This window comes from Eumetopias jubatus, unplaced genomic scaffold (assembly GCF_037043125.1).
Source record: "Eumetopias jubatus isolate StellerSeaLion01/CBP00866 unplaced genomic scaffold, mEumJub1_p1.0 scaffold_8, whole genome shotgun sequence".
Lineage (NCBI taxonomy): Eukaryota > Metazoa > Chordata > Mammalia > Carnivora > Otariidae > Eumetopias > Eumetopias jubatus.
The window spans coordinates 115,215,839-115,241,015 of NW_028274814.1; the positions used below are offsets into that span (position 1 = coordinate 115,215,839).

At 42.4% G+C, this 25,177-nt stretch overlaps 1 long non-coding RNA gene across 1 annotated transcript in view; it reads right to left on the reverse strand.

The window, feature by feature from the left end:
* Nucleotides 1-291: 291 nt before the first annotated feature.
* Nucleotides 292-25,177, reverse strand: part of LOC114211022 (uncharacterized) — a 179,817-nt gene continuing 154,931 nt past the window's right edge. Inside the window, exon 5 of the long non-coding RNA XR_015768780.1 lies at nucleotides 292-421. This is a non-coding gene — a long non-coding RNA (uncharacterized LOC114211022). The remainder of the gene's footprint in view (nucleotides 422-25,177) is intronic.

Below are 25,177 nucleotides of genomic sequence, written 5' to 3' on the forward strand. Positions count from 1 at the left end.
TCTCCGAAGAAATATTCTGGGGTTTTTCCATCCTGCTAACTACTTGGCCTGTAAGCCTGTAATGGGAAAAGATCCAGTGGGAGTTGCCAGCCACAAAAGGGGTATTACCCCACAGGGAGAATAGAGTCAAAATGCTTCAAGAGGTTAAAAATCTATTTTTAAAAGGAAAGAACACAGAGTATGCCTTTAACTTGTGTTAAAAATAAACTCAGACGCCTCCTTTACACTCCCACCCCCTCCCCCTGTCCTCCCACACCCTGTGCTGCCCATAGGGAAGAAAGAGTACCAGTGTTTCATTTTGTTTCTCCTCTTGAGTTTTTCTTTTCTTTCTTTTTTTTCTTTCATCTTTAGCCAAACATGAGCTACTTGGTTTTCAGTTCACAAAACAAGTTGCATTCTCTCTCAAAATTTCCTCAGGGATCTGCAGGAAGCAAGTTGGATTTATCATTTAGAATTAACCCGTGTCAGGGGCTAAGGAAAAAATCTACGCGGAGATAAACAAAATGGATCCCTCCAGCTCTCCCCCAGGCCTGGGAAGCGTGCAGGGGAGACCATTCAGATCTCATTCAGAGGGCCTTTCAGGGAATGCTATTTAATGTTAGGGTTTAAGCACGGGCTTTTCCTGGGGCCTGGTTACCCTTAGAAACGCTGCTTTGCTGAGCGGCTTTCAATAAATTCCATTAAACAAATACAAAAATCCTATAGATCAGATGTGCCAGTTTTTGTTCATGAAAGAGCTAATCTAGTAGAGCAGAAAAGCTGCTGTCTGGAGTGAATAATCTTGATTTCTTAATGTATGTAGAGGGTAGAGGGATTTCAAGACCCCAGTGGGAGGCATAGATGTTGAAGAATAGAGAGACACAGGTTTGTCTGTACACAGTACTGACATTTCATTGGGTCGGGGGATGAGACATGAAGGGGTCACTGGGAACTAGTTTACTTAAAAAGATTTTTTTTTTTTTTTTTAAAGAGACAGCCCTTAGTCAACACAAGATAAGGAAAAAGCAACAGAATTCATTTTAAGAAATAAAGGTCTAGTCTCAGGTCAGTCTCTACCTTGAAACATGACCTCAGTGAAGCCATGCACTTCCCTACAGTTTCCTTTTTACAAAATGAGATCCTCGCCTTCTTAGATCTATTAATAGGAATAGTGTTAAACTCTATACAGTTGACAAAAACAAAATATTGTATCAGAGCATTTAACAAGTTTAAAATCTCAGTACAAATATGTACTGATTTAAACATCATTCAAATTTAATGAAATGATTTTGATGCATGTCTGACAAGGTAGAAGGGAAACCCTATCAGTAAAGGTTGAGGTTGAGCCAATTGTTTTCCATTTTTCATGAAAAGGAAACACTCTAGTGCATACCTGGGGGTACTAGCACCTAACCAAATATCCCTTGAAAACAAAGTACAGGTTCAAAGCCAGATTCCTAGCAGGAATGATCAGCCTCTGGGGCACTATGAAGTTCTTCATGGGGTCTTCTACTCAATATGCTCAACAGACATTATTACCCAATGATTACCCAATGCAGACCTTGTTTTCACCGTGTGTATATGCAACTATTTTTCCAAATGTATATGGATTGGTTGTGATGAATAAGATATAATTGATAAATTATAAATTCATTAATTTTATTTCTGTATTAGGTATTAATAAAATAAAAACTCATTTTAAAACTTCAGCAAAATCAAGTAGATTTTCAGCGTATGTTCTTTTTTTTTTCAGCCCTGACCATCGTGGATTTATTGGTATTAATCTATATTGATTAATTTGTATTAAATTGTATTTATTTGTATTAATCTACTTGCTCAAATGATTTCCTTTCTTTGATCTCTACTGTATACTGTGTCTATATTTTACAAAAGCAAAAGCCAAAATATAATTAAGTGTAATGGATAGGAATGTGTATAACAGGCCAATATTAAAACATCAGTACTGCCTCACATCTGATACTTTTCATTTCAGCAAACACAACTTCCTGGTCACTCACTATCATTTCTGATGACTCAATTATTGTTGAAATGTGTATCTGATTTTTTTGGTCATTTGTATATTTTTGTATTGAGACATAATGGACATATGACATTGTATTCGTTTTAGGTGTACAACATAATGATTGGATATTTGTATATACTATGAAATGATCACCACAGTAAGTTTAGTTAACATCCATCACCTCGCATAGTTACAAAATTTTTTTTTTTTTAAAGATTTTATTTATTTATTTTAGAGAGAGAACACACGTAAGCGGGGGGAGAAGCAGAGGGAGCTGGAGAGAATCTCAAGCAGACTCCCGGTTGAGCATAGAGCCCAAAGAGGGGCTCAATCTCACAACCCTGAGATCATGACCTGAGCCAAAAATCACGAGTTGGACACTTAACTGACTGCGCCACCCAGGCACCCCCCAAATTTTATTTCTTGTGATGAGAACTTTTAAGATCTACTTTCTTACCAACTTTCAAATATACAATCCAGTATTATTAACTATCATCACCATGCTGCACACGGAAGTTTGAACCTTTGACCCCCTTCATCCATTTCACTCGCTTCCCACCCCCTGCCCCTGGCAACCACTCAAAATATATTTCTTGATCAACCAGTACTAAAATTACAACTTCTGGGGCTCCTGGGTGGCTCAGTCATTGGGCGTCTTCCTTCAGCTTGGGTACTGATCCCAGGACCCTAGGGTCGAACCCCATGTTAGACTCTGCTCAGGGGGAAGCCTGCTTCTCCCTCTCCCACTCCCCCTCCTGTGTTCCCTCTCTTGCTGTGTCTCTCTGATGAATAAATAAATAAAATCTTAAAAAAATAAAATAAAATTACAACTTCTCTCAGCTAGGAACCCTGGAACTTAATATTTAACTTTTTGCCTTAAAAAGGCCTCTGCTACATTAGTTCATTAAGAAAGTAATGGGACAATGATGCTTGTCAGTAACTCAATGTAGTGCACTAAAAGTGAAGAATCAAGTCTACGATAAAAACATTTGAGTCCGTATCTATTTGTGTTGTTCCAGGAAGGACTGTGGGTGGCGTACAAAGATACATACAATTCAGCAAGATACAATCCACTAAATATAAATGAGGGGGGGAGGCAAAGACAATAGAATAGAAAGCGCATGGCCGTGGCGAGGTTAGGACATGAAAGGCATGCCTTGAAAATTCTACATGCTTCCAAGCACTGAGCAGTTTGACTCTGCACTTTGTACACAGCCAAAGGAAAAAGGGAACCATTATCAGGTACATAATTCATATTACTTGCTAAATAAATACAGACTGGCTTCTCACAAGAAGACCAACTCTTGGGGCACCTGGGTGGCTCAGTCGTTAAGCATCTGCCTTCGGCTCAGGTCATGATCCAGGGTTCTGGGACCGAGTCCCGCATCGGGCTCCCTGCTCCGTGGGAAGCCTGCCTTTGCCTCTCCCACTGCCCCTGCTGTGTTCCTGCCCCCTCTCCCTCTCTCTGTGTTAAATAAATTAAATCTTTAAAAAAAGAAAAGAAGAAGAAGACCAACTCTTTCAGCTGGCAAGATGAGAGAAAATTCAGGAAGGGCAGCATCCCCAAAGCATACTGTTGCAAATGGATCAAAAACTGAGTTTTAGCCAATATCCTCATGCCAAAATTTGAGTCAGTAATTAATCCAGTATAGCCTTTCCAACATTTGGTGGAAATTATCTTTGTCTTCTTATGTGGGGAAACAAGGCAGAGAAGAGTGATTTGCTTCCACTTCATACACCAAGTCGATTACACAGATAAAAATAGAAATAATGTGTCCTAGCAAGGAAGTAATTCTCAGTCCCATCTTACGTCCAGATGTGTTTCCAAATTATGATCTTTAAGTGTCCTGGAGAACTCTCCAATAGTGACCTTTTACCCCATTTTATTTTCTCTCACATCATCCCATTGCAATTTTCCCCATTCTGACTCTTAGCCTTGGTCACCTGGAGCACTCAGTGAGGTAGAAAACTGGATGGCCTCTGGGAAGGGAGAGTCAGAAGAAGATATAACAGGACGAGATAAAATGGCAAGGTTGGGATTCCTGGGGATAAACTGTGAAGACAGCCTAGAATCCGTCCCTGAAGAGAGGCTGTGCCTGCAACTCATGACTGGACACTTCACGGCTGACTGAGAAGTCCAGAAACGAGTCTGGAAACATTCCCTCTCCCTGCGCACCAGCAAATCTTCAATCCATTTAAAATTCATGAAGCAGACACGCAGTGAGTACCTTCCAGGCTCCAGGCACTGAGCTAGTGCTAAGGTCAGAGAGGCAAAAGGTATAGACTCTGCCACCCTCTTCAGTTTAGGTGTCTACTATCTAGGAATTTCAATATGGTGGCTAAACACACAGGCTCTGGATCTAATTCCTGAGTCCTATCTCCATTTTTGCTACGTCACTTAGGACAACACGGACTCCTGGGGCTTCAGTATTATCATCTGTAAGATGGAGATTAGCAATTACATTCTAGAGGAAAAGCTTACAACAGTACTGGGCATGGCTTCCACCCCCAGACCACTGGCTTCTCCTGAAATACTTGTCTCTTGTCATGGTGGCCAAAATTGACTATGCATATGTTATGCCAGGCACTGTCCAAAGTATGTGACACATTTTAATTCATTTAATCTTTTTTATAGCCCTATACGGAGGATACTATTATCTGCATTTTGTACAACTGAGGCAGAGGGATTCAGTGCCTTGCCTAAGGTTCTCAGAGAGGCAATATATAGTAGTTGTTACGTGTACACACTCTGGGGACAAACTCTCTGGGCCCTCCCTAGAAGTTGTGTGACCTTGGGCTAATTACTTTAACTTCTCTGGGTCTGTCTCCTGCCTATTTGCTCTCGATCCATTCCCCATCTTCCCCATGACTTCTGAGAACTACATTTCAGCCACTGAGTGTCTCTAATTTAGCTCAGCCAATGGGAAGCACTGGCAGAGAGAAATGTCAGGGTGTTTCATTCCCTCTCTGTTTGGGGCAGCAGCTCTAGCATGGCTGCATCTCCTCCTGGATTCCAATTCCTTTCTTTCCCCCTGGGTTCGATTCCTGTTGGGCAGCCCCAGAACCTCAGCTCTGGTGACATTACCTCCCTCTTGCACCCCACCCCCATCCCTGTAACTTGCCCCAGCAGCTTCCTACTATTGCTCCTTTCCAGGCTGCCTTGCCCACCTACTATCTGTCTTTTGTGCTCTTGCCATACCCTTGTGGTAGAGGCCTGTATTGAATGTCCTCTGGTGAACTACTAGAGTAGCATCGGCTTTCCTGATGGACTATGATGGAAACATTTTGTGCTTCCACTTCTTCATCTGCTACATGATAACTGTACCTACCTCACAGGCTTTTTGTGAAATCAAATGAGTGAGTATGTTTCAAGTGCTCTGAACAGAACCAGGCACACAGCAAGTGGCAGCTATTCTGGAACACACAGCCAAGGCCCCAAATTCCCTTGCTAGGATCTTAGGGACGACATCCTGAAAGCTTAAGGATGAGATGAGTAGAAGTAAACCAGCTAAAGCAGAAGGGAAAAGTGTTTCAGGCAAGGGGAACAGACAGCTCAGTGGCCAAGAGGAAAGAGACAGCAGGTGTCCTTCTAAAAACCACAAAAGGAAAGAGGTTCAGAAAGACCAGAACACGTGGACAGCACTAGGTGAGGGGTGATTCTGGGAAGAAGAACGAGACTGGAAGGGAGAACAGAGCCAGACCATGCCTTTTAAGTAATGTTAAGGGTGTTAAATTAGTTTTTAAAAGGAGGCCATTAGACTGAAGTGGCTCTAAATGCCAGGGTGACTGACATAAGCAAACCTAAATCTAAGCCTGTAAATGCCTCAAAGTTAAGAAATCCAAACTTAAGGACAACCAATCAAAAACAGCCAACTAGGCTTAAAGATACAGCCAATCAAATAAGTTCCTTTCTTTGCTTCTGCACCTGCTCTGTGTAAGTCTTTCTTCTGGCTCCTGTTGGTAGAGTGCTCCTAACCACTTCCAGTTTGGGATTCTATTCCAATTTGAATGGATTTTTGCTCAAATAAACTTTAAAAACTTTTACTATGCCCCAGTTTATCTTTTAACAGGCTTTGACCCAAGGACAATAGGAAACAATTGGAGCATGTTAGTTAGCAGAGTGACACAACTGAATTTATGATTTAGAGAGATTTCTTTGGTTGTAATGTGGGAAGTATATGGGGCGGGAAGGAGAAAAGAGAGAAAGGCAGAAAGAGCTGTTAGGCCATTGCGTGTGTCCATTTAGGAAGCAATAGCTTGGACAGTGGTGGTGACAGTGAAGTTATTCAGGAGGTAAGACTGATGGGGCAGGCGTGGGATTGGAAGTGGCAACCAAGGGAGAAGGAGGTATCAAAAAGGCTGACCGAGTTTCTGACCTGGGGAAATGCAAACAGCAAGCAGCACGGCAGAGTTATGGTTTACACAACCCACAGCCAAATCCCAGCTCTACCCACAACTAGCTGTTGAACCTGGGGCCTGGTACCAAATCACTCTGTGTTCAGATGTGTGGAATGGGAGAATATCTGTATCTTCTGTACTGGACTCTCACAAAGGTGAAATGAGGTAAAGCATGTCAGATGCTTGGAACAGAGCCTGGAATATCATGAGCACACTGAATCTTGGTCACTAGTAGGGACGAGGCTCTCAGGAGAAGACATAATCTCAGGGGTGGGAGCATCATGAATTTAGATCAATCATGCTATGAGACATCTATGAAACCAGAGAAAGAGTTCTTTTTTTTTTCTTAAAGATTTTATTTATTTATTTGACAGAGAGAGACACAGTGAGAGAGGGAACACAAGCAGGGGGAGTGGGGGAGGGAGAAGCAGGCTTCCCTCAGACCAGGGAGCCCAAAGCGGGGCTCCATCCCAGGACCCTGGGATCGTGACTTGAGCTGAAGGCAGACACTTAACGACTGAGCCACCCAGGTGCCCCCATAGAAAGAGTTCTGATCTAGAGATGAAGTGAGAACGGATAGGTTTATAGGGCACACCCAGGGGAATGTCAACATTTAGGTGACAATTTCAGAAAGACAGGCTGTGATATTGTGATTTATAACAAGAAATATATATTTGGTCATTGTCCCATTCCTGACACAGACCTCCTAAAACCCTTCAAATTTCCTGTGATGAGAGCGACATAGGTGTCTTTTGTGATGTTAATGGGTGACATCTGGAAAGCATCTAAGGTTGGGGGCTGGTTGCCAGTGGAGCCAACAGTATCATTTGAGGGTTAGAACTTTCAGTCCCACCTCACCCCCAACCCCAACCTTTGGGGAGGGGGCGGGGCTGGAGGATGAATCAATCGCCAATAGCCAATGATTGAGTCAATCATGCCTGTGTAATGAAGCTTCCGTAAATACCCAAAAGGACAGGGCTTGAAGACCTTCAGGTGGGTGTATGCATGGAGGTGCTGAAGGAGGACGTCAGCTACCTCCATTTTGATGTCAGTCTGTGCTTCGTAATTAAGTTCTTTCCAGCTTATCTCTTAACTCAGGCAAAAGACCCTTTGGACAAAGCACCCTGTGATGGGAACAGAAACAGCCCCCTCAGGCAGTAAGGACTAACCTAAGCCAGCAAGACTCCAAGTAATTGACCCCAAGACAATAATCAACCCGACCTTTATTGCCCACCTGCGTGTACTCACTGACCTTTGTCCCACATTTTCCTTACAGAAACTTCGTATTTTTAGCACTTTGGAGACACCAGTCCACTGTGTCTGGTCTCACTGAAATAAATCCCTTTCTTGTTTCACCCCCGCTCATCTCCCTGCCTTTGGATTTTGACAGCGGCAAGTGGCCGAACCTAGTCTGCTGGGGACCCCCCTGAGCCAGGTGCTCTTGTACCCGTGTGCCTCGACTACAGTGCTGGGAGACAGGGCTCCTGGAGAGGGGAAGGTATGGAAGCTCTGCAGCCCTTCCTGCATATCTTGCCCTTGCATCTCTTCCATCTGGCTGTTCCTGAGTTATAAACTCTTACAGTAAACTAATAAACTAGTAAGTAAAATGTTTCTCTGAGTTCTGTAAGCCACTCTAGCTAATTAATTGAACCCAAGAAGGGAGTTGTTGGAACCTCCAATCTATAGCCAGCCGGACAGAAGCACAGGTGACAACCCGGGCTTGTGCCTGGCACCGCAAGTTGGGAACTAGATGACAGCTGGACTGAACCCTTTCCTATAGGATCTCACACTATCTCCGGGCACATGCTGTCAGGATTGAGTTGAATTGTAGGACACCTAGCTGGGGTCAGAGAACCGCTGAGATGGGGGTTGGAACCCACACACTGGAATCAGAGTCAAGAGTCACTGAGGCCCAGGAGGGACGCGGAGAAAAGCAGTCCGAGAAGTAGCATCCAGCAGTGGCTGCAGGCCAGTTGTGAGGGGAAAACAAAGGCACCATAAAAATAGCAGGAGCTGGGACTGAGAATTATTGGTGTGACCTGGGGTCTTCACTTATTGTCTCCAACCAGGAGTCATGTGACATGGTAGCAAGAAGCTTGTCTCCGCTGAGCCGTAACAGCACAAACGGTCGACATCCATGTCTGATCTTCTGTGCTGACCTCAGTGGCTGGAAATGACAAAGCCCAATTTTTCTGGCCACTCCGCTGAAGCCCTGATCTTTTCGTTCATGTGACAAACCACACAGCCGATATTCCTACTGAGTACGAATAGCTGCTATGATTGAGAACAAGCATGAACGTGGTTATCTGCCTTCTCCATCCAACACAGAAAGCCATCTGTAGGTTCCTCATCTCCTTTCCAAGATCCAAATAACCCTTTGAGTAATTGTAGCCTTCGATTTTTGTTTTGTTTTGTTAAAGACTCTGATTCCAGAGGTTTTTCGTATGCTATGTTTATTAAAATCCCAAGACCTGGCCCAAGGCCTCACCCCCAGGATCCTGATGACAATGCCAGCATTCTGTGAGCCCCGAAGAGGTCTTTGCCAGAGGACACCAGGGGGATTACTCTGATTCAATGCAGAAAGGTTGTGGAACCGCTTTATATTCTTTCTAGCACAAGCAAGGGGAGTTGTTATTTTTATAATCATCATCGGAGCTTTCCACTATATTGTTTGGGGAAACGGTGATAAAAAACAGAGTACTTCTCTTTGGAATTCTACTACCCTCAAACTTTCATTAACACTCCGTTGATTTGAGAAAAGTTCAGCAGTAAGCTTTCTGCAGCACTTTGGCACAATAGTAGCTGTGCCTTTGGGATAACACAATAATTTCTTACTTTAGAGAAAAAGAATTTCTCTGGCAAAATGAACCTTTTTGCCAAAGATGGACTGGTTCCATTTCTCATTCCTCCATTCTCAAGGTTAGTTGGGCTGCTGAACTCCCACAAACTGAAAAGAAAGTATTAAACAGCATCCAAACCAGCTTGGAAGGGATGTGGAGAGAAACCAGAACTAAGGCTGACCAGTCTGAAAGCTAGCAAATGTTACCAAGTTAACTTCCCATTTATCAATAGGTAACCAATAAAAAGGGAATATTCATGAGTTTTTTTAAATCTCCATGAAAAAGATGTATTAGCATAATTGACTTTATTATACAGCAATAACATAAATGGCAATCCACTCTCATAGAATACTTGTGTTGAAATTAGGAAGTGGTAGCACATTCACACACAAGAGCTAATGGAAGCTCTAAATATAGATTATATTCCATCTGGCTGACAAGGGCCTGCCTCAACAGATCAACCAGAGGACCAAACCAGAGAAGGGAAACAGCTCTTAAAAATGCAAAAGAGAAAAGAGATTCACTTGGAATTTTATCTGGTAAAGTCTCAAGTCATAGAATCAAGTCATCTGTTTCATGGACTATTTTTATAACTCAGATGTTAATTTTGATGCTGTCTTTAGAGGCATAAAAAGAGATTTTTCTCCCTTTAAACTTGAAAGAGTTTTGTTAAGTAGGTACCTCACAGCTCATAAATGGCATTTGGTTGTTGAAAATAATTTTAACGATTTGGCTTTGACATTCCCTACATTTGCACAACAAACAGGGCTGCTGTTTCTATTCTTCCAAAGTCATTTTAAACGCTAGCCCATGGGGACCACGTCCCCTTAGCATTTTGTAAGAGTTAGGCTTTGCACTAACTGAACAACAAGCTTATGTTTACAAAACAAAATTATTTTTTCCAGTTTTGGCTCTGCTTATTAACAAAGTAAAGTAGATATTTCTCAGGCCAACATTTTCTCTTTGTTTACGGCTAGAGATCTTGACCCACATGAAAAAACAAAATCCACTGATGAGCACAGAAAGACACCCCCACACAGAAATCTCTCTTCATAACAATCCTGTGGCACACAAGCCATCATGATAACCAATGTACTCATAGAAAGTCAACAATGGCTATTTGCTGTTGATCCACTTCCTCTATTTACGAGATTTTTGTGACATAAATAGATCAGACAGTCTTGCAAAATGTGTATTTATGGTTGAACCTTTATGCGTTTCAGAATTTGTTTGGAGTACTGAAGCATGCTATCCTGACTGTGTTGTTTTCTTTTTGTGCAAACTCTGCTGAAAAACAAGAACAGTGAACAGGATAAAGAAAATTTAATCCAGGCCCTGGGTTAATAGGGAAGATCACCTCTGGGCCTGGGGCCAGTGGGGCTTTAGTTCTCCTTGCTGGGATCTCCAGAGAAACTAACTCCCAAACATTAATCAGATCTGTAGATGCCCTACTTAAAAGCTTCCAGGGGCAGGGCGCCTGGGTAGCTCAGTAGGTTAAGCTTCAGACTCTTGGTTTCAGCTCAGGTCCTGGTCTCATGGGTTGTGGGATCAAGCCCTGCAACAGGCTCCGCACTCAGCGGGGGAGTATGCTTGAAAATTCCCTCCCCCTCCACTAGCTCACACTCCCTCTGTCTCTCTCTCTCTCTCAAATAAATAAATAAATCTTTAAAAAAAAAATAGCTTCCAATGGCTCTCATTGCCTTATAGATGGCTGCCTTCTCCCTCTGTCTTCAAATGGTCTTTCCTCTGTGCCCATCCTTCTTCTAATCTCTTTTCCTTAAAAGGACACCAGTCACATTGGATTAGGGCCCGCTCGTGTCACTCCATTTTACCTTAATTACTTCTTTAAATACCCTATCTCCCCCAAACAGTCACATTCTGAGGTATTAGGGTTTAGGACTCCAAAATATAAATTTTGGGGGGTGGGGGGTGACACAATTCAGCCCATAGCAGGGTTGGTAAAGTCTAAGCAGGTGTTAGATTGTGTAGGGTTTTGTTGGCGGGGGTCAGAAGTTTTATTTAAGACTATCTGAAGACAGTTCCATCTGGAGAGAACAGTTACAAGAAAGGGGGCAGGGAGATGACTATCCACTGTGTTCCCTCTTGTACTGTCCACAACTTTTGCCAGTGCATATAGAACCTTTAGAAAGAAGTTTTACAAAAGATAGAGCAGAGTTGAGTAATTACTTGCCTGAAGGATGTCAATAAAACTCTGGCCATCTCCCCATCTGCCCCAAACACACACCGTCATTCCTACTTCTGCCCCTTTATTCTTGTTGATAAGGCTGGGAGGACAGCCTCCCCACTCCAATCTCTTCCACAAGTTCTCCTGTCAATTGAGAATCTCTAGGACATTCCTGTGGCAGGTGGATCCCTTTGAATCATGACTGTTTCCTTAACACATCTGTCTGTCTTAACCTAACCTTCATGGACGGCAGAGACTTGGTCTTACTCACGTTAATAATCACACAACATTCAGCCCATGAAAAGGCTCCAGGGATCCTGTTGACTGAGTAAATGCACAGAGTACAGCTCTTTCCTAAAGACTGCAGCTGACCCATCCAACTCTTTATTCCTTTCCTGCACTCCTCTGAGTTCTTACTATCTGCTCCTCCATTTCCAGCACTCCATATCCGACAGCAGGTCAAGAAGGGCAAAAGAGAGCACTCAGCTCACTTCCTCAGGGGCCAAGGTGGAGATGCATTCTACTAACCTGTCTTAATCCAAAAAGAAAAAAATAAAGTGGCAGAACCTTGTTAAGGCTTTTCTAAAAATTGAGATACAATGCACATACCATAAAATTCACTATTTTAAGGTACACAATACAGGAGTTTTTAGTATAATCATATTGTATGGCCATCTTCACTATATAATTCCAGAGTATTTTCATCACCCTAAAAAGAAGCTCACTACCATTAACAGTCACTCCCCATTTCTCCTCTCCCATTAGGCTCTGGCAACCACTAATCTACCTTTCATCTCCATGGATTTACCTGTTCTAGACATTTCATACAAACAGAATCATACAGTATGCAGCCCTTTGTCTCTGACTTCTTTTACTTAACATTATGTTTTCAAGGTTCATGCGTGTCATAGCATGTGTCCACACATCATTCTTTTTTATGGCGGACTAATATTCCATTGTATGGATACAACATTTATCTTTTCCTCAGTTGATGGACATTTGGGCTGTTTCCACTTTTTAGCTATTATGAATAATGTCACTATGAACATTCATGTACAAGTTTTTGTAGGAACGTATGTTTTCAATGATCTTAGATTATATATCTAGGAGTGGAATATTCTGGGTCATAAACACACGTAATAGCTTTCTGTTTAACTTACTGAGGAACTGCCAAAGCGTTTCTACAGCAGCTGTACCACTTTACATTCCCACCAGCAATATATGAGGGCAAGGCACTTTCTCTTAGAGATTAGATAATCCCAAAGGAAGGACACTGTCCTTTACAGACTGCTCAAGGTCAAAAGAGAGAGGAAAGCGATGTTTTATTAGGGAGGTAGATGTTTTATTAGGGGAAGGAATGGCTCACAAAGTCCTGCTGACTCATTTTCAGTCAATTTTACCATGGCCTTGCCTAATTCACATAGTGACTATGTGTTCAGTATTAACATGAATAGCCTGGGCATCTATGGCATCTCTTTCCAAGCAGTATAGCACCTTGGAGACATCATTTAATATGTGCAGTTTTGTTTCCTATTCAGCAGGGAGAAATAGGTCTTCCTTTGCCCACTTAGCTTTATTTCTGGAAATAAGCTTTTCAAAAAGCAGGAAGATCAGCCTTGCTTTAAACCATCAAGCTAGGGTGCCTGGGTGGCTCAGCTGGTTAAGCAACTGCCTTCGGATCAGGTCATGGTCCTGGAGTCCCAGGATCGAGTCCCGCATCGGGCTCCCTGCTCAGCAGGGAGTCTGCTTCTCCCTCTGACCCTCTTCCCTCTCGTGCTCTCTCTCTATCTATCTCATTCTCTCTCTCAAGTAAATAAATAAAATCTTAAAAAAAATAAAATAAAATAAAAAAATAAACCATCAAGCTGCCTGAATGGATTTCATCCATTATTTCAGAATTTTTATTTAAACTTTAGGTGAAGGCAAATTTTATGTATAAAGACTTTGGAAGTTAAAAAGACATAAGGGGTTCCGTATGTGTATGTGCATGTGTATACGCGTGTGTGTGCCCATATGTGTATGCATATGTGTGCCTGTGTGAGTGGGCACCACAGAATGAGGGGCACATGTTGTCCATCAGTAATTATCAACTAACAGGAGGCCACCACCTACCCTGTGAATGGCAGCCAGAACCTATGCCCCACTGACAACTACGAAATTTCTTGAGCCTCGTTGAAAGAAAGCAACAACGATCGTTCATAAAAAGGATTCTCAATCTAAGGTTATATGCATGAAACTTATGAATGGTGTAACAAAAAATGGAAGTAATATATTCACAAGTGAAAGTGAACCTACATTGACTTCACTAAAATTGTTTTTTTTCTCTCGTCGTAGATTTCTCCATCACACTACTCAACTTCCCTGAAAGAATCAGCATAAAGACAAAAACACAACAAAATCCCCTTTCTGCTCATAAAACTCCTGTCCTGACTCCAAGTCCATGCCGTATATAAACACACAAGCTTTTGCCCCATGCCCTAGTGGACAGTGTCCCAAGACTTTGAACCTGAAGAGAGCCCATTTCCAAGAAGAGGCCTTTCTATCCACCCAACTTTCTCAGACCACGCAGCTCCTCCCCAAAGACAGGCAGCCAGAGCTGCTCCGCTGATCTTGGCAGGTGCAACAGCACAGAGAGAGGGGGACAGAGATTAAGAGGGGAAGGAGAGCTCCCTGGAACCAGGATGCCGAGGTAGCAGATGAGGCCAGCTGTCAATCAGCTGTCTCTCAACAGCCTGAGCAGAGGTCCTTCCTGAGGCCATGGGGCAGTGTTCTGAGTGGTGTTCTAGGACAGCTCCCTTCCCCTGGGCCAGCAGAGGCAGAGGCATCCTGTGATAAACTCTGAAATGCAGAGGAGAAAGAAAAACCCCAGGAGGAGAGTAGCCTGTTCTGGACCCTCCCCATCACATTTCTAAGCCTCCATTTCTCCCACCCTAAAGCAGAGGTGGGTCAATGTGACACCTGAGAGAATACATGTAGGAGTGTTGCCACTAAACGAATGAAAAACTCACTAACTCAAAGTTAGTGGCTTTAAAACTTGAGGGTCTATCAGCACCACCTGGAGCGCCTGTTGAAACACCGATCACTGGCCTCACTCCCAGAGGTTCCATTCTTTAGATCCCAGGTAAGGTCTGAGAATTTGCATTTCTAACTTCCCAGGCAGGGGATGCTGATGCAGCTGGTCAGGAACCACACTGTGAGAGCCACTGTGAAAGCTCAGGATAAATGTCAGCGAGAGTTACAATGGGAGATCACGAGGTATGTCCAGACTGAACAGTAAAAAGGAAACAATGTTACTGTCCAGAATAAGCAAGAAAAAAATAAAACATATAAGTATAAAACATATAATGCTTGAGTTGACAGTACTAAAATGTTGCAGTTTTATCTTTAAAGTCTAAAAGACTAGGAATTAATCACACATTTTTGACCAACCTCTATCTTCCAACTTAACAGAAAGAGACCAAGCCCACCACTCTGGAGCTGGACCCTCACTGTCATCCCAAAGGGAGAGGAATCTGAAGAAAATTTCTCTCCAGTCTCTCTGTCTGAGGGCAGCAACCTTGAACTCAACCACCCTCTTCCCTTCCAGATGTCAGAGGGAGAAGATTCTCAAGGCTGAGGGTGCCCTGGGACCCATCTCCTCCTCTTCCACGTCCTTGACCTTCTTGCATAGGGAGCTAAGAAGCTGGGCTGAGTACAAAGTGACTTTCCCAGCAAAGCTTACACAGACCCTGCTAACAAGTTCATGAAAACCTCCACGAACTGCTTAATGAATGCGACACATGTACGTGCGGTACAGCACATCCTGTGTCGGAAGTGATACTTCTCTGCTGGCGGTAACCCTTCTTTTGACCTCGGCGCTCACTGAACAGCTAACATCAGGTGACATTTATATGTGGAACAGGTGACATATTATTCCCTTTTGCTTAGTGACCCGTATAGGAACCAAATGGAAGCCAGACTAGAAATCAACATCAAATTGTTCAAACAAATTCCACTTAAAAAATGGTGATTTGGGGAAGTGAAAGAATTCTCCCTAGATTTGTTTACTGTGAAGTAGAAGGGAAGAGCATTTTTAACTGGTTTGAGATGACATCTGATGAAACGACATGGAAGGTGATGAAACATCATCCTCTGACCAATGGTTCTGATTCAGTTCAGTGCCTCCTCTCTCTTGCCATCTTCCCATTTTACCCACTAAAGAGCTTCTCATATGAGAGGCTAAGAAAACCAATCAATATAAAGTCCAGTTTGAAAGTGAGTGCTAAAAACTTATCCATAATTAAGCTAAGTAATTGCCTCCTGAAAATTAATTGGGACAAATTCTGAGTATATAAGTTATGAAATCCATAACGTTATAAAGTTAAAAAATTTATAAAGTTACAAAATCTCAAGTATCCCATTTTTCTATGTCCTTCCATCCAATTTCCTCTCAAACATCTGCATCTGTCTCTCTCTCCCTTCCTCTTGCTCTATGAATCTCTCCCCTTCTCTATCTCTTACCCATATTTCTTATTTAATAAACCTGTTTGTAAAAAAGGAAAAGAATCTTGGGTTAGTCATTCACACTTTAGTGTGAATTAAAGTCAGTGAGTCAACTCTCACAGGAATGAGGATTTCAAGCCATAGCTCTAATTATGGAATGGCTGTTTTTGAACTCCTTTAAGGATATTTCATGGAACAGCTAAATTCAAGGAAGAGGAGAGGAACTGCTCAAGTCTGCCTGTGCATAAAGGCAGCTTTGATTCCAGTTTTGAGAAATGAGAGCCTTCAGCTGCCACTCCAAATTGAAAGTGAATTCCTATTAATGCACAGACATTGAGTGAAACTTATAATTTGTCCTTTGGGGATTTGTTAGTTTCAAAACCATCCTCTTCTCTGGGCCTCAGAAACATCTATTCTGATGGCCTGTGTCAGCCTGGTAGGGTCTATTCTCACTCGACACCTGGTCTCTCCACTCTAGAAGCCCTGTCCCCTAGCAAGTTTTATTTTAAAAGACCCAGCATGAGCTGCTTGGGCCAAATGTGGCTGTGAATCCTTCAACAAATGTTCTGCTCTAGTGAGCACGACCCTCTGAGCAGAAAGTTGATAGCGCTCTGACATATGGCTGGTCCCCTGGAGTCTCTCACTCCACCCTCAGCCGGAAGAACTTCAAAACTCTGAGCCAGTGGAAAATTCAGTCTGTTCCAAGCAAGAGAGACAAGTGTGCTCCCAAAATGAATACTGGCATTTGGAAATACCCTAGGGTATTATAAATATAATCTTTCTGAGGTGTGAGTGTGTGTCAGAGAGAAAGAGATGGAGAGTGTGTGCATGTGTGCACGTGTGTGCCTGCACGCTCGCATGGCTGTATGATGGCAGTGAGGGGCGTGAGGACAGGCTCAAAGCCAACAGGTGTCAGTGTAAAGAGTAGGAGGTCAGGCATGGAAAAGAATGTCCACTCTGTGCCCAATACTAAATTCAGAATTTTCTACTGCTTCTTTCCTGAAGAAGTGGGGGAAAGGGAATTAGAGAAGGGGAAAAAGGGAGAAAAATGAGAGAAAGAGAGAGAAGCAAAGACAAGATGGAGAAAGAGAGATGAGTGGGGACAAGGACAGAAAGCAATAGGAAGTGTCCTTACTTGATGGAGAACAAAGAGCCTGGACTGAGAGACAGTCAGAATGAAGAACTGCCGTCAGTCACAGGGCCGACCATTAGTTACAAGCGATTCCTTTCTCCCTTTATTAGGTTTTGCCAACTATCAACTTTCATATCCAAATGGCCCACCCCTCCCATAATGCTATGCCAAGCCTAATCCACCATCCACAGGACATTCTGTTACCTGCCAAAGAGATGGGCTTGTTCTGGTGGGTCTTACCCTGTTCTGTGTCTCTGGACATGCTGCCCAGTCTCTGGGGCTGAGGAATAGAATGAAGTGAGGTGAACTGACCCTGTGACCTTCACTGCTCTTTAACCAACTGAGCTGACCAGCCAGAAGAGGCAACATGGCCCCAGTGCGGGGGCCCTTAACCCTTTATGCACCATGGTTCCTGTTGGCAGGCCGGTAAAGCCCACAGACACCTTCTCAGAATAATGTTTTAAATACACAGAACTATAAAAGAAAACAACTACATTGTTATGGTTATCAAATATTTAAACAGTATGTCATAGTAATATTTGTACTCCTTCATCAATGCTTTAAGTACTAAGATCTGATGACGGGTCAAATAACTACTGTCCTTTCAAAGAGCAATGGGAGATGTTTTGAGACTATCGAGTAATATGAAAAGATCTGTGATTTCTATGGTGACAAAGTCACAGTGCTAATACCACTGCAGTCTGCTGCCTGCATTCTTACTAGAAAGAAAAGCTAGATTTCAAGGAAGGGTTAGATAAAATGGAGATGTCTTTCTTTTCCCCATTCAAATGCATGAATCAGAATGAAGGAAATAAAGGAGTCGCTGATGCTAACAATAACAGGAACCATAACAACAAAGTACCATCTGCTACAAGAACAACAGTGAACATGGCTGCCATCTATGGAGCCCCTTCTCTGTACCAGGCTCTGGGCTAAGTGCTTTCTGCATATCATTTCCATTCATTCTCACTCCGTGGAAGGCGTCATTTTGCCCACTTTATAGATGAGGAAACTGAGGCTTAGGGATTTTAGGGAACTTGTACAGGATCACAGGGGATGAGCAGTTGAGCCAAGAATGTAAGTCAGACTGTGTCTGTCTGTCAACAGAGCCCATATTCACCAAGTCTCTTGGAGAAAGAGGAGTGCAGGGGCAGGGAGAGAGAGACAGAGGTGAATGCCCAGAAGTACTGTTTCCTTTTTCTCATTCACACACATGTTCAACTTGTGTGAAATGAGGAGATAGGGGTCAGAGAGGATAGGAGCCTATAGATCACCGACCCCAACAAAAATCTTCTCAGAAACACTAAAAAGGAGGAGCTATGCAGGAGAACTAGCTCTTTCAGATAGTCATATACCAAAATGCCTCTATAATTAATACAGCATGGTAATGGCAGATGAATAGACAGACAGGTCACTTGAACCTGGGTGGACCTTACTTGCCATGCAGCCACAAATGTGATTCATAAGCAGGTACTACCCTCGACTGAATCACACATACTGGTTTCTCAATAACATTCTGCCAGGTTTGAGGGAGGAAGGACAACTAATTTTTCAAAATGGTGTTCAAACAGGATCTGTTTCTGTTTAGGTCATCAGATAAGACTTGCACATCAATCAGTTAAGTCACAAGACCAAACTAAGCTTTATTTAATGTAACCCGGGACTGCAGTGGCTTTCTTCATGGTCACATCACATAGATGACTCAAACTGGACTTATTTTCAAATAAAATCTCTCTGCCTTTGTCGCACATATTACTGCTAAGCCATGTCACATCCTAAAAGTGTGCCATTGGTGTTTTGGAAGCAAATACAGTATCTTTCCCTTACCCCCATTACATTGAATTCCATAGTCATGTCACATCATGCAAACCCTTGACTATTTTTGCACTTTTTTGTTGTTATTAATGAGCATATCCTGGTAAACATTGCTTCTTCTCCTTCACTAAGATTTCAACATCTCTTCTAGAACCTGATGTGAGATAATCAAGAAACTATACCACTTGCAGAATTTACCTTCCTCTTTCTTAAAAAATCAGATGGGCATTTGCCTATCTTATCTTTCATCTTCTCTCCCATAAACACTTGTCATAGTTCCCTAGATTTTCCTTTCAGGATTGGGAAACTCTCATCACCCCCTGCTGGGAGTGATCATTGTTGATGGTTCGTAAAAGAGGCATTGCTACAGGCATTGCTACAGGCATTGCTCTAGCCAAAAGGAGCTGCCTGCCCCTTTTGGCAAGAAACCGCCTCTAATGGCTGATCAATGGGTGGGTACAAAAGCCTGGTCCTGTCTCCGTTCAGACCTCTCAGAAGGGACGTCCCAGCTCCAGAGCTCCCGTAGGAGGATCAGATACGGCCTTTTTTGCAAACGCACATGTCAACCTCTCCCACTGTGCCATTGGATTTCCCTCTCTCTACTACATCCTTTCCTGTGAGACCTCCCCCCTAACTCTTCTGCATGCAAATCTCAGTTTCTATTTCCAGGAAACACCATCTGCAGTGCCCACCCCTGAACCAGTCACTGGGGTGTTCTAGACAAATCAAGACTCATCAGTGAACCTGCAGGTGGGGTCAGTCCCACCAACATCCCATGGCTGCCTCGCTGTTGGGGAGGGTTCAAATGGATCTTAAGAGATACCAGTACTGTCGCTACACAATACAACATGCTGAGTGATATAACAGACATACAGACAATATCACAGCCCAACAACCGCTGTACTGTAGGTGCTAAGAAAAAAGAAAGCAGCCCCCGACACCCACAAATAATCACAGCTGGACTGTAATAGTATTACAAGCTGGTCGGACACTCATAGTCAGGCCATTTTGTTCTCCTGTTGCACATGAACAGTCTCACAGAACACCAACCTCAGATAAACTTACTCTGAACCATGATGAAGTGCAACGAAACAACATCACTGCATAATTTTGTCTATGCAAAGACAAAAACAAGGTCACTGTGCCACCCATAAAACCCAATCATAGAATTGCCCTCACTCTCTGATGGTTTCCAATTTAGAGCAGTTTCTTGATTTCTTAGACACTCCCCAAATCAGCCAACCAAAGCCCAAATCTTATAAGTTCTCTGTAACACTCTGTTATGGAGATGACCCATGGAGTATGTTTTCCCTCAGTCAATGAGTAATAAACCCACCTTAGTTCATTGCTGGCATGTTCCTGGTGGTCTTGGCTGAAGGGTATGGACAGCACTCAATAAGCATGTGTGGGTGAATAACTGAGTGTATAGACGACAGTCCCCTCCTCTCTCAGGGGAGTCTTCATAGAGGAGGTGACCTTGGAGCTGGTTCTTGAAGGATGATTGGGCTTTTCCAGGCGAGCGGAACCAGAAAATCCTTCCCAGGCAAGGAAGTGGTATGCGCAAAGTTTGGCAGCACAAACATGAGGATGATGAGTCCACGTGGGTGGGGTATGGGGTGAACTGGGAGGATGCTGGTAGCAAATGTGCAGGTCCTTGTATATGCACTTAATCCTGTCATCAAAGAGGACAGAGAAGTTGGACGTAAAGAGCTCTAAATTTGAAATCTGGCTGAAAGGAGAATTACCTGAGTAGCCATAACCAATTTTTCCCCCCTGGGCTTCCCCCACGCATTTTTTTTTTAAATATGGAGTGGGGTGGGGAGAGAGGGAAAGACACTTGCTTTTGTTAAATCAAAATTGCATATTTTGAGTTCTCCCAGTTTTCCTAATCTTAAATTTAAGGCACATGGCTGGCAACCTTAAGCCCTCTATTTCCTAATTATCATGAATTTTGAGAAGATCTAAAAGTTGGGGCCAACAGTGTAAGTCCTGATATGAATCCAAAAGCCCAAGAACCAGGAGCACAGAGTCTGAGGGCAGGATAAGATGGATGCCTCACCTCAAGCAAAGAGCAAATTTGCCCTTCCTCTGCCTTTTTGCTCTCTGTGGGTGCTCAATGGATTGGATGATGCCCACTTGCATAGGGTAAGGTGATCTTTATTCAGTCTTCTGATTCAGATGCTAATCTCTTCCAGAGACATCCTCACAGACACACCCAGAAATAACATTTTGCCAGCTCTCTGGATACCCCTTAGCCCAGTCAAGTTGGCATATAAAATTAATCATCACACCTTGCTGATTGGTTGTGAGAGTACAGTACTATACAAGTGTTTGTTAATTACAGGTCTTTTGAAAATGACATATATCTGATAAATTGAAGCAGACCGAAATGCCTCCAGTCTTATAAGCCCTCTCTAGTGCCACCTTAGACCACAATTATAGAGAATTTTGTGTATATTTGGGAAATCCATGTTTTCATATTTTTACTACATGTGTATTGATAAACCATATAAGGTAGGCATTATTTTGTACTTTTAGACATAAGTAGTATCACAATGGGTATCATTTTATGATGTGCTTTTTCCACTCAATATTATGTCCTGAAATCCAGAATTTTTGTTAATATATGCAAAACTCTTAGAAATGTGCCAGTAAACATGTATTAACTATTATTATTCTCATAATTTTTTAAAGATTTATTTATTTGAGAGAGTGAGCAGAGAGAGAGAGCACATGAGTTGGGGAGAGGGGCAGAGGAAGAGGGAGAAGCAGACTCTTTGCTGACACAGAGCCAGATGCAGGACCCTGGGATCATCACCTTAGCTGAAGGCAGACAATTAACCGGCTAAGCCACCCAGGCACCCCTATTTTCATAGTTATTAATATGTGGATTTAGATCATTCCTTGTAATCATTTTATAGTAATTGAACACTAATTATATTACATTTTATTTAGGTTATTTCCAATTTTTTGCGACTATAAACAAAGAATACCTCATAGAATATGCTTAAACAAGACATGTTCATACATTCACGAGTTTGTACTTACTGAAGAGTGGGTTGTAAGGAGAATGTACTTTAAACTTTGCTAGCTATTGTCAAATTGCTCCCCAAAATGTCTGTAACCATTAGTTCTCATAACCAATGTATGAGAATTCCTACTTTTCTAGATATTTGCCAAACACTGTGTCAGATTTTTCAATCTGTTTACTAATATTTTTTAGTTCCTGCTCACTAATAAGTGAGATAGGACTTTTTTTCCTACATTTATTGGCCATTTAGGGATGTAACATTTTCTGGGGTCACAGAACTCCTTAAGAATCTCCCTCAGAAAAATGCACATGAGCACTCGCACCACACTTTGTATACATATGAAGCCCCTCAACACCATCCACAGACTCCCCAGAGCAGAGACTCTCGAACTGTTAATGGACATAAGAACCACCTGGGAAGCTTGTTAAAGTGCAGAATCCCATGACCCATCTTCAAGGATCCTGACTCAGGGTGTCTGGGTAGAGTTCAAAGCGTTGTTGCAGGTGATAATTTTAAGAAAGGCAGCTTTAAGGGTTCCTGGATTCCCCGTAAGAAATCCTTTCTCTGCTTTCCAAAATGTCCCCTTTTCCCATAGCTATGAAACAAAGGATAAAGTCACTACATTTAATATACAAAAGCTGTAACCTGCCTTCAAACTGACTGTTGCTACTTTTAAATCCAGAGTTACTACCGTGGGCACACCCTGTGCCTCTCTTCAACTTGGCTAGGAGGGTGGGTGAAAGGATGAAGAAATGGGGTTACATGTGATGCAAAGAGAGACCCCAGGAAAGGATAAAATTTAGGAAATTCTAAGCTATGCAGAAAGGGGTACATAAAAAGCATCTCCCTACTAAATACGAGCAGCTTGTGTTTGGAATGGCTTGTGTTACTAATTTTAATACATGAGCAAGCTCATTTTTTGTCTATTAGATACTTTTTTAAAATTTATTTTTACTGTTGTTGTTAGATACTTTAAAGATTCTCTTGTGAAAAGAAGGAAATAAATTGTTTCCTCCCAGATCTAAATTCACATATGTGACTATTGTAAGATGAAGAAAATTGATTGCCTCAACTGCAAATAAGATATTTTCTGTTTAAAAACCTAGTACCAAGGAAGCCATGAACCAGAGAACTTGCAGAACATTTTGAGAGTAGTTAAGCATCCTTTTGGTATGACGGTGATGTTACACTGATACATTTCTCCCCTTTCTTTTTCAGGCGGGCAGGTTTCAAGAGAGAGTTAATCCTTGTTTTTAACCAAGTCACACGCAAATGCATTCCTCTCTGAGCTGTTCAAAGGCCAGCATCCTCTTGTACCTTCCATCTAATTCGGTTCTGCAAATGATGCCAGGAACAAGAATTAGGATCCCGTTCTAGGACTTTAGAATGACTCACTGGTTAACTTTGGTCCAGCAACAATAGCAAAATGACTCAGTTGCTCTGTCTATGAAAGTGGGGCAGTGATGCTGGCTGCTGGCCTCGCACAAAGGGATGAAGGAGGGCCAGGCTTGGAGCGGGGGGCATTATGTGGGTGGGGAAGAGGAGGGTGCCCAAGAAGAACCGGAAGACCATGGAGGGGGCAACCTGACACAGAACTGAAAGAAATCTGTGAGTAGGGTGTTCTATAAACAGTGGGGAAACCAAACAAAGTCAACTCCCATCCCTTGTCCTTCCAGAGACTAGCTTTCTACTTTCATCGGTAATTCATTGGGTTCAGAGTGAAAATGATGGCCCAGGCTTTCAGAAACTTTCTAATGCCCATTATCTTGTTCATTTGGCCATATATTATTTCTCATACTATTATTTTCCAATCTAGACTGTATGTTCATTAAACATGGGAATTATGATTGATATACAGGTATACATATATATGTATATATGAGGTAAAATACCTGGAACTCTCAATATAAATACTGTGTGTGTTCAGCGAATGAATTCTCACACATGGAGTAAAACAAAACACACACCCACACACACAGCAGCATTTTTCCCCAGGATTCAAGCCAGGCGAAAGAACAAGGCAGGGGTTGGGGGGGTGGGGAGGAACACGTCTTGGGAAGACACTTCTACTTACATATTCATTCCTGCCTGTATTATTTATGATATAGATACAATTGCAGTAATGGAGACCAAGTAACCATGACTTAAACAGAATAGAAGTTTATTTTTCTCCTATATAATGTGGCTGCTCCATAGCGTCCAAACTCGAGTTCCTTCCACCTTTCTTAGGGTGTTATTCTCATCTGCATGATCCAGGTAGCTCACCACAACATCCACATCCTGGCTGAGTAGAAAAAGAAAGGAAAGCACATCTTTCCTTGCAAGAACACATCTCTTCACAGCCCTTTGGCTAGAACTTAGTCACATGACCACACACCTAGCTGCAAGGGAGCTTGGGAAATGTAGTCCATATTCTGAGTAGCCAACAGTCCAACTAAAAATCACTGTCCTCTAACAAAAAAGAAGGGAGAAATGAGTATTGTGGCAATTAGCCATCTCTGTCACACTGTGCAGCATCAAAAAAACAAAAGTAAAAAGGTGTGCATTTCCCAAAATTGCTAGGAAAAAAGCCCCCTTGGACTCAGAAGTAGCTGGCACCAGCTGGTATCATGAGTGTACTGATCTACCTGCCGTCATTCCAGACGTTCATTCAGGGAAAAGACCGTTCTCAACTTTGCGTATTTGCCTTTTAAAAGCCTGCACTTTCTTGTATTAATCTCTGATACTCTCAAACTTCCTTTCCTATGCCAAATTTGGGTGCTCATACTACAGATAAAATTTTATGTTTTTTGACCTCTAGGGCAGTAAAAGCCCACTTTGATTACTGTGTGTATACAAGACTAGAAAATGAATGCATTTGGTGTGAAATCAGGGATCTGCCTGCATTCAACTTGAAAAATAAGAATAAAAAGCCAGTGAGCATGCCTAGAGTGGGCATGATCAGACAACCCTCTAGTCATAAAACTTAGAGTAACCATATAATAGTTAAAATCTAGGGACCTCCCCTCCACTTGCTAGATGGGATGCTGCGTGATTCACAAATTGCTTAATAAAGCCAAATAGATTTTCAAATAAAAAAATAGTTAAAATCTATTGAGGACTTACTTTCTGCCCAATGCTTTATCTGCATTATCTTATTTAGAACGCTAAAATTAAAAAAATGTTGAGGAGTGGTACTATTACTATCTTCATTTTCAGCTGAGGAAACTGGGCTTAAGAGAGTTAAGTAACTTGCCTATACTACCCAGCTACCAAGTGGCAGAGCCTGGACTTGAACTCAAGAATCTAACA